This window comes from Brienomyrus brachyistius, chromosome 12 (assembly GCF_023856365.1).
Source record: "Brienomyrus brachyistius isolate T26 chromosome 12, BBRACH_0.4, whole genome shotgun sequence".
Taxonomy (NCBI): domain Eukaryota; kingdom Metazoa; phylum Chordata; class Actinopteri; order Osteoglossiformes; family Mormyridae; genus Brienomyrus; species Brienomyrus brachyistius.
Window position 1 is genome coordinate 18,819,870 of NC_064544.1, and position 12,962 is coordinate 18,832,831.

General features: G+C 36.6%; 2 protein-coding genes across 3 annotated transcripts in view; both read left to right on the forward strand.

Annotated features, from left to right (window-relative positions):
- The window catches only part of LOC125704983 (uncharacterized), a 100,896-nt gene that overhangs the window by 78,884 nt on the left and 9,050 nt on the right, over positions 1 to 12,962 (forward strand). The gene's annotated exons all lie outside the window — the stretch shown is intronic.
- Positions 1 to 12,962, forward strand: part of LOC125704988 (uncharacterized) — an 82,225-nt gene that overhangs the window by 3,161 nt on the left and 66,102 nt on the right. The gene's annotated exons all lie outside the window — the stretch shown is intronic.

Here is a 12,962-nt window from a genome sequence, read left to right on the forward strand (position 1 = left end):
GTTTATTACTATAAACCCCTGCAAACTAAAACAATGAACCAAAGCTGATGTCCTCATTGAAATTATACTAAAATGATAGGATCTGCATCTGGTGAGACTGACAGTCTGTACTGGGTGTCTGTAGGTGTGAATGCAGCAGAATGACCATCCGAGGATGGCTGTAGATCATTAAACTTTGCATGAATCGTCATCTAATGCTAAAGAGCATGTGGTTAAATCTGATTCTACTTTCTGTCTATAGATAAAAGCAAACAGGCTCTGCTGAGTCACTGGTCACATATCACAGTTCCACCAATCATGGTGTCCGCAGCCTTCATCCTGTGGGGTGTAACTGAAGGTGAGCCCATTAAATTTTGTTTAAATGTTGTTGCATTTTGAGTAAAGATTGCTTTAAAAAGAGATTGAATAAATAGGCATCAAGAAAAACGACAATAATTTGTTTTAATCAATAAAGAGCGCTTTCTTGTGGTTGGCTGACAGGTAGACCTAACCAAACATCCTTTTTAGAATAAGAGAATTATTTTTTTTCCTTGCACCCGTAGCCTCTGGGATAGGCTCCGGACCGCCAGGACCCTCAATAGGACAAGTGGTTTCAGAAAATGAATGGAATGGATGGATATTTTTTGTTGAAAGTATTTCATAATCAATCTACATAATATCTTATTAAAGCAAATTCAAAAATGTACTTTATAAATTGGTTAGTAGGGTAACAAAACTAGACCAAATTTACATAGGATATACTGACAGATTTAATTTAACTGTGAAGAATAAACATCTTTAAATCTTTTATCAATGAATGTAATTGCATATACTTCAGTATGTATCCTCCACAGGAGTATTTATATTGGCAATCTAAATATTCTGCATGGGTTTGTGCAGTTACTACTTGTTTAATATGAACATCTTCTCTTGATTGTCTGAAGGTATAAAGACAGCAATATACACACTTGATGCAATAAACATAAAATTTACAATAGGAAGGAAGTACCGCCTGGTGACTAATTATTGAATTTCAAATATAAGCAGTCAGTCATGTCACCAATCTAGCAAGATCCACTGGCAAGTTCAGTAAAGCAAGAGGAATTTGTCTCAGGAAAACTGGGGATCCAGTCAATGTCTAAATACTATAAGAAAAACATTATCTTGTATCACTGGTGTCTTTCAGGATCTACAGAAGAAGCTGTTACTTGTGCTGTCATCACTCTGATGAATATCCTGCTGCTGTTTATTATGGATCCAGATGCATTATATCCAGGTATGTTTACTTATTTTCACATTTCATTTTGTTTCCAGTATACACTGTTAAAAGAAGGTGACGGTGTGAAAAAAGCATAATGAAGATAATAACTATTATAATTAAATGTATAATTCATTATTTTCATGAGATGTTTCCATATGATTGCTGGTTCCCCTTCAGCCCAGTGACTGTGGGTATCAGGGTTCTAATGCACTTTCCAGCTTTTATAAATGTTTGTTTCTCACAGTGTGAGCTGAGTATCTAGGGTCCAGGCTGTGATTTGTCAACCCCCCCCCCCCCCAAAAAAAAAAAAAACTAAATTTGGACTAAAGTTTATGCAGGACAAATAAGGCAGTATATATTTTAACATGAAGTTCATGCAGGTAAATTTACAGATCATTGTTACTGTTCATCTGGCGGAAATGGTGGTGCAATGATTTGCACTCTTACCTCGCACCTTTGGGACCCGGGTTTGAGTTCCTGCTCTGGCCCCATATGTGTGGAGTTTGCATGTGTTCCCTGTGTCACTGTAGGACTGGTTTCCATGCTAAGGGCATTTGGAGTTATCCAGTTGCCCAAGGGTGTGAATGGTGTGTGAGTGTGCCCTAAAATGGGTTTAGGGCACACTCATGTGCCCGATGGTTTGAAATATTCAACACTGAATTGATATTTAAATTCAATTTGAATACAGTAACTGTCTGACACTTGTTAAGGCCTGGCACAGCTAGAACCAGGACAGCAAAATGTTACAAAAACAACTGAAATTCATTGGTGAAAAACAGGGTGTAGAAAAAATGTAGAATTTGTCTACATCAGTAAATTAAAAGGAGAAACCAAAGTGAGAGAGAAGCGCAGGGTGAGCAAATCCTCAATGTGCACAGAGTTACAGACACAAAGTGAGAGAGAAGCACAGGGTGAGCAAATCCTCAATGTGCACAGAGTTACAGACACAAAGTGAGAGAGAAGCGCAGGGTGAGCAAATCCTCAATGTGCACAGAGTTACAGACACAAAGTGAGAGAGAAGCACAGGGTGAGCAAATCCTCAATGTGCACAGAGTTACAGACACAAAGTGAGAGAGAACATATTAAAAATAAAAAAACACCAGCGGCATTCATTTTTTATGTCTTCCTCTGTATAAGCAGTTTTTCCTCTGAGTCAATCAAAAAAGCCAAACGAATAATTTCTTCAGTCAGAATCTAAAATCACTGTTTATTTGATCAATCTGTTGAAAATGTGCAAATATTTTTAAAATACAGCACTTATCAGTCTACCTTGTAATTACTGGTAAAAAATGCAAAAAGAAAACATGCTCACTCTGCTCTGATGCACATTAGCCTAAGCCAGATGCTTGGCGTCTTTTCTTAGCTACAAGTTCATCAGTGTTTGGGGTCAGGTTCTGAGCTGTGGAAACACTCAGGATAGAGTGAAGTTGTGCATCAGTGAGATGAGCCCTGTGCGATGTTTTGTTCATCACATTAAACCGCGATGTACTTGTGATTATATGGAGCATGCCCAGTAATCACCAGGGCTTTAGATGACGGGCGACACATTTGTCCGGATTGTGATGCCCAAAAGTTAGTAATCTGTATAGATACATTGTATCCTTATGTTTAATAAATTCGTTTAGCGGAGCACGTCACATGCTACTGTTTTGGTAAATCATGGACGCGATAAGCACTGAAGTGGCGCTGAAGAAAGGGACCGCTCAGCAGACATCAGTGGTATGGCTGCACTCTTTGCAGTTTAACATCCCCTACATTTATTAACCATAAGAATATGCCAAATTTATTCAGATTACTAATATTTTAGGTGCGCTACTAATCTGCTTTCCAAATTGTGGCCGTAAGTAAATGTTCGTATAGCACCGAAAAAATTTGCTGCTCGGACAAATGTTTCACCCATCATCTAAATCCCTGGTGATTATTAAGCGTGCGCCACACAATCGTACGTACATTGTGATGTGATATCATGCAGCCTTACCATGATTAATGTGCTAATGCACCAGCTATCACTGTGCAATCTAGGGTTTGCAGTGCCAGTGACGTGGGTGCTGTATACTGGTGGGCCAGTTCTATCGACATAAGATATTATTGCGTGGGCCGGATACCAGCTACCTGGTGACCTGTGATGCAGCTGATATACACATATTTTGTGTTTTATGATTTAAAAAAAAAAAGAAATATTTTTCAGATATATCATGGAAAATTACATTTTTGCTTCAGAGAATAGGAAGCACCATCATCATCATGGCTCTATGCACAGGTAAGTTAAAATATTGTTAATGCATGTAAAACATCAACAGTAAATCAGGAGAAAGTAGCAGTATCTGGTAAAATATAAAGCATATTGTCAGGGTTGGCAGATTTTGAAGAATTTGTTGTAGTGAGATTTGGAGTGAGGCCAGGGGGAGGGGGTGGCATTAGGGGCTGCACCTACATCTTTATTTGTATTTACCAACATTACACATTACTTTGTCTTTGAATGCTGATTGTTCGTGCATTAAGTGTTTGTGGTTAAGCACATTTCAGTGTATAAGTGTTAGTTAGCTTCCACCCTTGTTGTGTTTGGTCACTGCACATTTTGTTGCTCTAATGACATGCATTGTTGACTCACACTTGTGACAGTCAGGATTAATGTCACCCACTTTGAATGTAATAATGGATGACAAGGTGCCATCTAGGTTCATGCTGTTTCCTGTTTTGGTTTTATTGACACCATTGAGTGATTTTTTTAATTTTTATTTATTTATTTATTATTATTATTATTATTATTATTATTATTATTATTATTATTATTATTGTTAGGCACAGGAAAGTTGAGTGAACAACTATAAATGAAAATATGTTTTAGCTGACATCACAGCCTCTGAATGGCTTTAAATTACTTGGGTGCTACCACCTGAGGGAATTCTCCCCTTCCAAATCATTTAGGTTGGTTTAGCCTGCACAGTAACGTAGTGATAAATGGTACAGAATGGATAGGAAGAGGCCAGGAGGGGCTGAAAAAGCCCATCTCAAAAAAGTGGGAGCGCTGGAGGAGGATGCAGATAATGGTGCCAAGATCACTAAGATGTTTGTTTTCAAAAGGACAAACAAAACTGGTGAAGAGAGAGAACAGTTTGGTATTTTCACAGCCCAGTATGACGAATCAGTGAGTTTGGAAATGTCATTCGAAGAAAAAAAATAAACATGATTTTTAAAAAAACTAAAGAACGATCTCAGTTAGCAGCAAAATAACCACATAATAAAACATGTTTTTGCATCTTCTGAGCAGCAGTTCCCAGTCAGTACCCCACTGAGAATGAGGAACTACAAATTAGCAATGAGGACTCCAGGACTGCTAAGGGGGTCAGTTAGACAGGATACCACAATAAACAGGATTTTATATTAATAAAAGTTATTTAATGTTACTTAGAAAATACATACACACAGAGAGCACAAGTGATAGATTCTTTATGAAGCCCAGAAATTAAAAAGTTGATAAGGGTTTACGTTTTATATTCTGAGGTAGACTACACCTGAGGTAGTTATAAAAAAAAAATAATCAAAATGATAATAGTCATACAGGTATAAGTTTTTGTGCAGCATGTTTCAGACACAAACTTAAACTGAAATTATTAAATAATAGGTTAAAGTTATAGTTAATAGCTGCTCTGTTTCCATGACATTATAGTATCTAAGTTCTTCTGACTTTTCTTAATGTCATGCAGTCAAAAAAACACGATCACTGTATTGTTCTGTGTTTTGCATTTGCAGCTGCTAGAAGTGATAGTCCTTTCATAAAGGGAAACATGTTCATCAGCAGTTAGAAGAGCATGCAAAAACTAAGATCCACAGAGATAGTGATTATGCTTATTTTCTATTGGCTAAAAAGGTGGATACAGTGCTGGAAAAAAAATTAAAGGAACACTATTTAATCAGAATATAGCATCAAGTCTAAAATCAAGAAGTTAAACTTCTGGGATATTGATCTGCTCAGTTAAGTAACAGAGGGGGTTGATAATCAGTTTCATCTGCTTTGGTGTTAATTAAATTTACAACAGGTGAACTAGAGGGGCAACAATGAGACGACCCCCAAACCAGGAATGGTTTAACAGGTGGGGGCCACTGACATTTTTCCCTCCTCATCTTTTCTGATGGTTTTTTCACTAGTTTTGCATTAGGCGACGGTCAGTGTCACTACTGGTAGCATGAGGCGATACCTGGACCCTACAGAGGTTGCACAGGTAGTCCAACTCCTCCAGGATGGTGCAGCGATACGTCTGTAGCTGTGTGGAAGTATGATTTGGGGCCTGCATTAGGATAGTGTCCCTCCAGCAGCCTTGGTTCCTTTTCATACCACATTTTAAACAGGAGCACTGAGCCCATCTGTTTATGTTCTGTGTGTCTGACATGAATCCCATGATGACTGACTCTGCTCTTACCTCATTTCAGTTCCTATAATTGAGATTTCGACTAAATATTCTGCAAGTACAGCTGGGAAAACAGCACTAGGAGTCTTTGTAGGTGCAATTTTAGTTATGATGGTCTTTATGGCTTCAATGCAATGTAAGTACATTTACAAGTCTGAAATAATCTAGTATATTTATTAGGGGTGCAACAAGATCTCATGTCACGAGATCCCGCGATATTACAACATGAGATTTCTTGTCAGAGTGAAAAGCGGTCTCAAAAAGGCGCTGCAAATCAGCTGCTGTAAGCATGTCGGCGTCTGACTGAAGTACCATAGCAGATGCCCCAGACACTTAAGTCTTTTGCGTGGCAGTATTTTGGCTACCCAGCGAAAAATATAAATGGCGAAAGGGCGACAGACAAAACACAAACTATCTGTAAGCATTGTAGGAAAACAATGCCGTACACAGCGGCTAATGCTACTACAGTACTATGCAAAGCCATTTGCAGCAACATCATAACTCTTTACTTAAATCCACTGCACCGGTGAAGAAAACATTAAAAAAAAAGTTTTATGTTTGTTAGAATATAAATAAAACAATATAAATATTTCATGTTCAATTGAGAAGTCAAATAGGGGAGAAACCTGTCATTTCAGTTTGTGGTGAAATATTTTATGGTGCTATATATTTGTTCTGTTCTTTACTGCATATGATGATGGTGATTATTTAAAACATTTCACCATACATCTGCATTATTTATCATTTTTTTGTCTTTCAAATTAATCAAATAAAATGCTGCTTTCCAGTAATATATTTCCTCTTTGAAGTTTTCCTTAAAATATTGTTAAAATCTCCTCTCGTTCTCGTGAACCCAATATCGTGGCGCGTCTCGTCTCGTGGGCTGAGTATATCGTTGCGCCCCTAATATTTATATATTATTTGGTAATTAATGATTTCAGGAATACTAGGTCATGTTTAACTATAGAAGCATTTCTTTTTTTACATAATAATGATTTTAATCAAATCATTAATTTAATCAAATTACTCAAATTAATATAGTGTATTCTTAAATCTTTAACGTGTGCATTAAAGGATGTTTGATAATGTTGCCTGTGATTTTCCTGACGTCATGCTAACCTCGTTCTTATCTCATTTCAGTTTTATTCTTTTGGATTCGGGATAAATTTCTTTATGGTCGGCAATTTAGAGTTGTGCTACAGAGACTGAAGAAAACGCTATGGTCCATGTCTGTATTTCTAATAATCATCGTTCTAGTCACAAGTAAGTCTGTTTCCAGGTTTATAAATGTATTTATTTTAAATTTTATTTTGGGATTTCTGGACTGGAAGCAGTCAGAATCAGAATACCTTATTAATCCCAGGGGGGGCATTTTAATCACGATATCGATGAGTGTGCCTGCCATGAATTTTATAATGACTCCATATTCTTACCTCATTTCAGTTGGTGTTGGTGTGTTTCTTACAAAACATTTCCCTGAAAACGCAGAAACTGGAGCATTTTTAACTGTCTTTATAGTTCCATTGATTATGTTTTTAATCCCATGTAAGTATATTGACATTTTTTATGTACTTTCTGGTTTATTTTAGTTTGTTGCATTTACTTTGGTCATTGATGTATCTTAAATAATGAGTGAGTATAGCGTATAGAGCTTTTTTCATATTGTAAGAACTATTTAATGTTGTGAAGCTTGACAATTTTTTAATATCTGCTTTTCATTATTAATCTATAAATATTATGCATCATGTCCCACCCAAACACATTTAACACAACACATTGTAATCTGCCTCTTAACCTGCGATGCTCTTTCAGTAACACAATGGGATTCAAACCCACATCCACCAGGTGACAGCACTGTACAGGGTTTTAAACACAGGACTTCTGAACACATCTTTGATTTATGTGCTTGACACACATTTTATGACTAATAATGTTTTTGCTTCCTATCAGTTGGTGGGTTTGGGATTTTACTGATTCATCACAGAAGGTGCTCTGCAGATCAACAATGGCAACTATTCTGGAGATTATTTGATTTATTCCGAAGTAAGTATATTCTCTAGGTACTACATATATTACTTTTACTTTTTAGATCCCTGTTATTTCAGGAACCCTGGACCAGACTTGGGTATAAAGGTGTTTCTTTTTACACTGTACTACATCATACAAACATCTGAACCCTGATCATTTTCCTAACATCCAATAATCTTCTGTCAGCTTATCCAATGGGGAGGCTTGGAGCCCCTCCCAGGAAGCACAGCCAGGGGAATCCCAGCCCAAAGCAGGGATTTTCATAACACGGATTCTTGTTTTAAAGGTTTTGCATTGGAAGAAAAGTTTATCCTAGTGAATACTGTGGATGAGACAATTTCCCCATTCAAATTCCTCTTTGAAACGGCTGGTAGCGCTTTACTTAAGGTCACATGTTTAGAAATTTATAAACATATTCATATATTATATATTCATATATTATAATGTAAACATAAACAAATATATAAAGCATTATAACCATGGCTATAAATATTTATCAAAAGGCACAGCACATTATACCCATGTTTATTATGTAACATGAATGCTTTACGAAGCTCTCATCTATAATGCACTATACGGTCATTATTATGCTCTGTGAATGTCTTTATGAATTACTAGCAGAATTTTGTTTCAACCAATCAGTTGAGTACTCTGTGACCTTGACACTTTCTGCTCAACTGGTTGGTTGAAACAAAATCTTGGTCTGGACTTTTACTCTCTGGACATGAATTACCCAACTCTGGCCTTAAGTAAAGTGTTACCAAACGGCTGATATGTATAAAGAGACAAAAATGAAATCCTTTAAATATGTACAGTATATATTGCACTGTAACTGATACAGTGATGTACATTGTTTTTTTGCTGCTATAGTGCAGTTAAAATAATTGTATGTTAGTTCCAGTTATATTTTTATAAATATAAAATATTTATTTACACACTCTGCCAGGCCGATGGTGAGCAAAAAATGCAACGAAATTACGTTCTGACGTCCACTAACCGGTGTATTTCTGAATGACAATAAAAGTGGCTATTCTATTCTATTCTATTCTATTCTATTGTATTCTATTCTATTCTATTCTATTCTTTATTGTTTAATGACATCATAGTCCTTTGAATGCTTACCAGATTGTTTTTGAATCCAGAGATGTTAAAAATTTGCCCTTTGAGTCAGCAGAATGTTTTTACAGAAGTGATTCAGGTCCAACTGCCAGATTTTCTTTGAACCTGAGCCATTAAATTCTGATTTGCAAGCCCAGGAGTGCTGTGCTGTGCTGTGCTGTATCTAATTTGGTCTGTTTTACACTTACAGGTCTAAACATGATGTTTAACATGCAGATCCTTACACTTTATATCCAGCTTATTGCCTGGATGCAAGACACATTTTTACCGGGTGAGTTTTCTTTTAAGTAAATGCAGATTTTGTGATATTGTCAGTAAGTATATTTAATTAGTTCTCTACATTCTCACTATTCTGTAAAACTCCAATTGGTAAAAAAATCATATTATGTGAGCTATACTGTATGTATGCTTTTATTTCTAAACCATCAATACACAATGTACCTGATGTAAAAGCAAGAAAGAAAAAGAAAATCTTTAAGTAACTGTGTTTATCTGAGGATTTTTCCCTGAAGTTTATGTATGTGACAATTGCCAAAGATGGGAACTGATCCCTGATTGGTCCACACCCCTAAAATCTGACTTCTGTGTGAGTCCTGGACAGCAGGGGGATGGATAGAGAATAGATGCCTGTATTTACAGTGGAATATGATGACTGACAGTGTTTCCTGTATTGTTACCAGTCTATGTAATTGTGAGGGTCATGTGACTGGGGCTGTGTACATTGTACTTTTATAAAGAACAGAAGGTCAGATAACATGTGGGGTGTTTGAAGAAAAAGTTTTACACATTTAATCATATGAAATTGTACGGAACCGCATTTGTGCCGCACAAGATACTAAGTCATAACTATGAGTTTGTTAAATCAAAATTATGAGATGCTTCTGTTAAGATATTATAGCCTGAAAACTTAATATTAATTATGCGGTGCGAGCTGTGTATATAAAACACAAGACAGTGTCACTGGTCTAGGTTATCTCGTAATTTCGACTTAATATCTCATAATTATGACTTAAAAATAGTTGAGATATTATGTGGCGAAAACAGGCTTCTGCAGAGACATTAACTATGTCTAAGTTTAATGTCATAAATATAACTGAATGTGTGAAAGTGCATTCAATGGGGAGTTTGTGCACAACTAATGTGTAACATTTGCTTTCTGATTACAGAATATTTTATTCCAATTACAGTAGCTTCTTTTGGAATATGTGCATGCTTTTTTAGCAAAGTATTTCTGCACTCATGCAGACATTTCTGTAAGTATTTGGTATTGACCTGCAATAATGCAATCATTCTGTGGAAACACTAACAATGATCAGAATTCAGTGTAACTCATTTGAACTCATCTGAAGCTTATCTGCTTGTCTACTTAACTATCCTTCAGTGGAGACGTACAGTATTATGTTTTGTTAATCGTATGATTTTATCGTTTTGGTTTCTAAAGTGTTTTAGCACTGTACAGTATAGTGTCTTTGTTCTTCTTACAGGATGCATTAGCTGATCATTTCTGTCACTGTGCTCATTATGTGTTTTTAACCATAGTAATAGATCTCAATTTTAATAAGTTACTAAAGTTACTAGGGTGTGGTGCCAGTCAGTGTTTCATCCAGTTTTTATGTTGAATGTCTGCTTAGCATTTTGGCTGGTCCATATTTGAAAGACAGGCTGTTTGGGTACCTTAGTGACTCCATGTGTGTGAGCGCCCCCAGATGGTGTAACGCCTTCCCATCACTTCTGTACTTCCTCTGATACACTCTGAGTCAATGTGAATACAGGTATCTCCTGTTTAACGGTTGCATTAGGTTCTGTAAAAAAGGACATTAAATGATTTAGATGTTGATCGAATATTACCATACTTAGAAAGTTTAGGATACTCTGCCCTGCAAAAATATAAGGTAACTACTATACTAAGTAGTTTAGATACTTTGTAGATAGTGCTGTATTTTAAATTTTATTGTGGATTATTACAGCACATGGTACATGAGCTCTGCTCTGTGTGTGAGGAAGGGTTGGGGTACGTGAGCTCTGCTCTGTGTGTGAGGAAGGGTTGGGGTACGTGAGCTCTGCTCCGTGTGTGAGGAAGGGTTGGGGTATGTGAGCTCTGCTCCGTGTGTGAGGAAGGGTTGGGGTACGTGAGCTCTGCTCCGTGTGTGAGGAAGGGTTGGGGTACGTGAGCTCTGCTCCGTGTGTGAGGAAGGGTTGGGGTACATGAGCTCTGCTCTGTGTGTGAAGAAGGCTTCATCATCTTGGTCTAAATCGGAGATAGCCAATCTTATCCAGAAAGGGTGCAGGTTTTTGCTGCAGCTCCCTAATTAGATTACTGCTTAGAGGACTGATTGGCTGAAGAGTCCTCAGACCTGGATTTGAACAGCTGACCTAAAGGTTACCCCAAAAACCTGCATACACACCAGCCCTTTACGGATAAGATTGCCGCCCCAACTGTATGTATGTAATTACATACAGTATTATGCATTCAGATTTAGCTCAGCTAGTGGCTTATTTGAATGTCGTTAGACAGGTGATGCAGGTTTTGTAGAGGTTTTGGCAGCCAAAATAGCATTTGTGTACAGAACACTGTCAAACTCCCATCTTGTCCTTCTCAGATCCACTTCAATAGATTGCCTTTTAAAATGATATTTTACTGAAAAACGAAGAAAGGAAAAATATTTATTAAAAGCTTGTTTTATGTTATGTGTATTTAATCCAGGATTTTCACATTTTGATGTTTTTTAGATCTGGTTCAGAAAATCCTTCTGTGGATTTTATTCTTGCTGCAACTAATATTAAGTTCCCTGTGTCTAAGTCTGATTTTAGAAAATGACAAAGGTAAGACAAAGCCAACAGTTCACTTACAATCAAATTTAGAAACGTATTACTCTGTATTATTATCTCCCAAGGTGGTGCTGTCCCATGGCAGTGTGCTAAGAGTTGCTCACTTCCTACTGTGAATCCACACAGTAACCCTGTTATTCCTGATTTACCTTAAATAGTTTGAAATGCTACAACAGGAACAAACAACAACACTTGTCAAACCCGGTGGTCTGAAATCTCATCCTACCTATGATAATGTCCTACACAAGTTAACTGTTCACACACGCACAACAGACCATTTGCTAATTCATGTAAGCCCATACAGGTGCGAACTTACCATAAGGCAAGGATAGACAGCCTCCTGGGGCCCCATAATGACAGATTTTCCAGAAGTTACATAAAAAAATATAATATCAAATATAAAAAGCGTATAAAAATATAAAAAGTGTGCACACTCTTAATTTAACAATTTTTTAAAGCACCTTTTGATTTAATTACAGCATTCAGTCTTTGGGTACACACCAGCCACCATTTACAGTAAAGTGATTAAGGTTTAAAGTGATTAAAGTTTATCAGGTATCAGAATGCCAACTAAATGCCAACTTACCTCAGTAATAAAAGTTTAACTAAAACCCAACAATAAAGAAACCAAAAAAATGTCTGGGTGAATTGATAGGGAGCGAGGAGGACAGCTTTACCCCAGGCCTGCTTGTGCATCATGCCTGGCAGCTGTCAGATCAGACATCTTCAGCCTGTCTTTGTACACTGTGCTTTACAGAGCAGACAGTAAAAAAAATGTTCTTTAGTCATACTTTTTGTCAAGCGGTGAAAAGCACAGATGATTAATTTTCTGTTTATACTTGTGCATGTAATTACTGATGTTAGAGGAAGAGCAATTTGTTCAAATCATTAATAACCTCTTTTGCTGTCCCAAAGTTCCGGCCTCAGAACCACCTGTAAAGATCTGTGGGTTTGTGTTCATCTACATTCTTACTGTCACAAACAATGATGACTGGGATCGGGAGGAACACCTTGGTATAAACTTTTTTTTTTTTTTTTTTTTTTTTAAACTTTTTAAGCATAAATTTTCAAATCTATGTGTCATTAATGCTCTTGTAAAATTAAAGGTTTTAAATGTATCTTTTCTGTATTTGATATGCTACATTTAAAATATAACATTTTAAAATTGAATAAACTGAGCATTTTAAATGTTTTTAAATAATGAAAAACCAAATTATAGATGCATGACTAATACTTTTCTCTCTACCTTTCAGTCAAACCCCGTAAATATGTATATTTCTCAGGGGCTTTTGGTCTCCCTCTCCTGAATTCTGTTGCCCTGGTTGTAGCATTAAAAT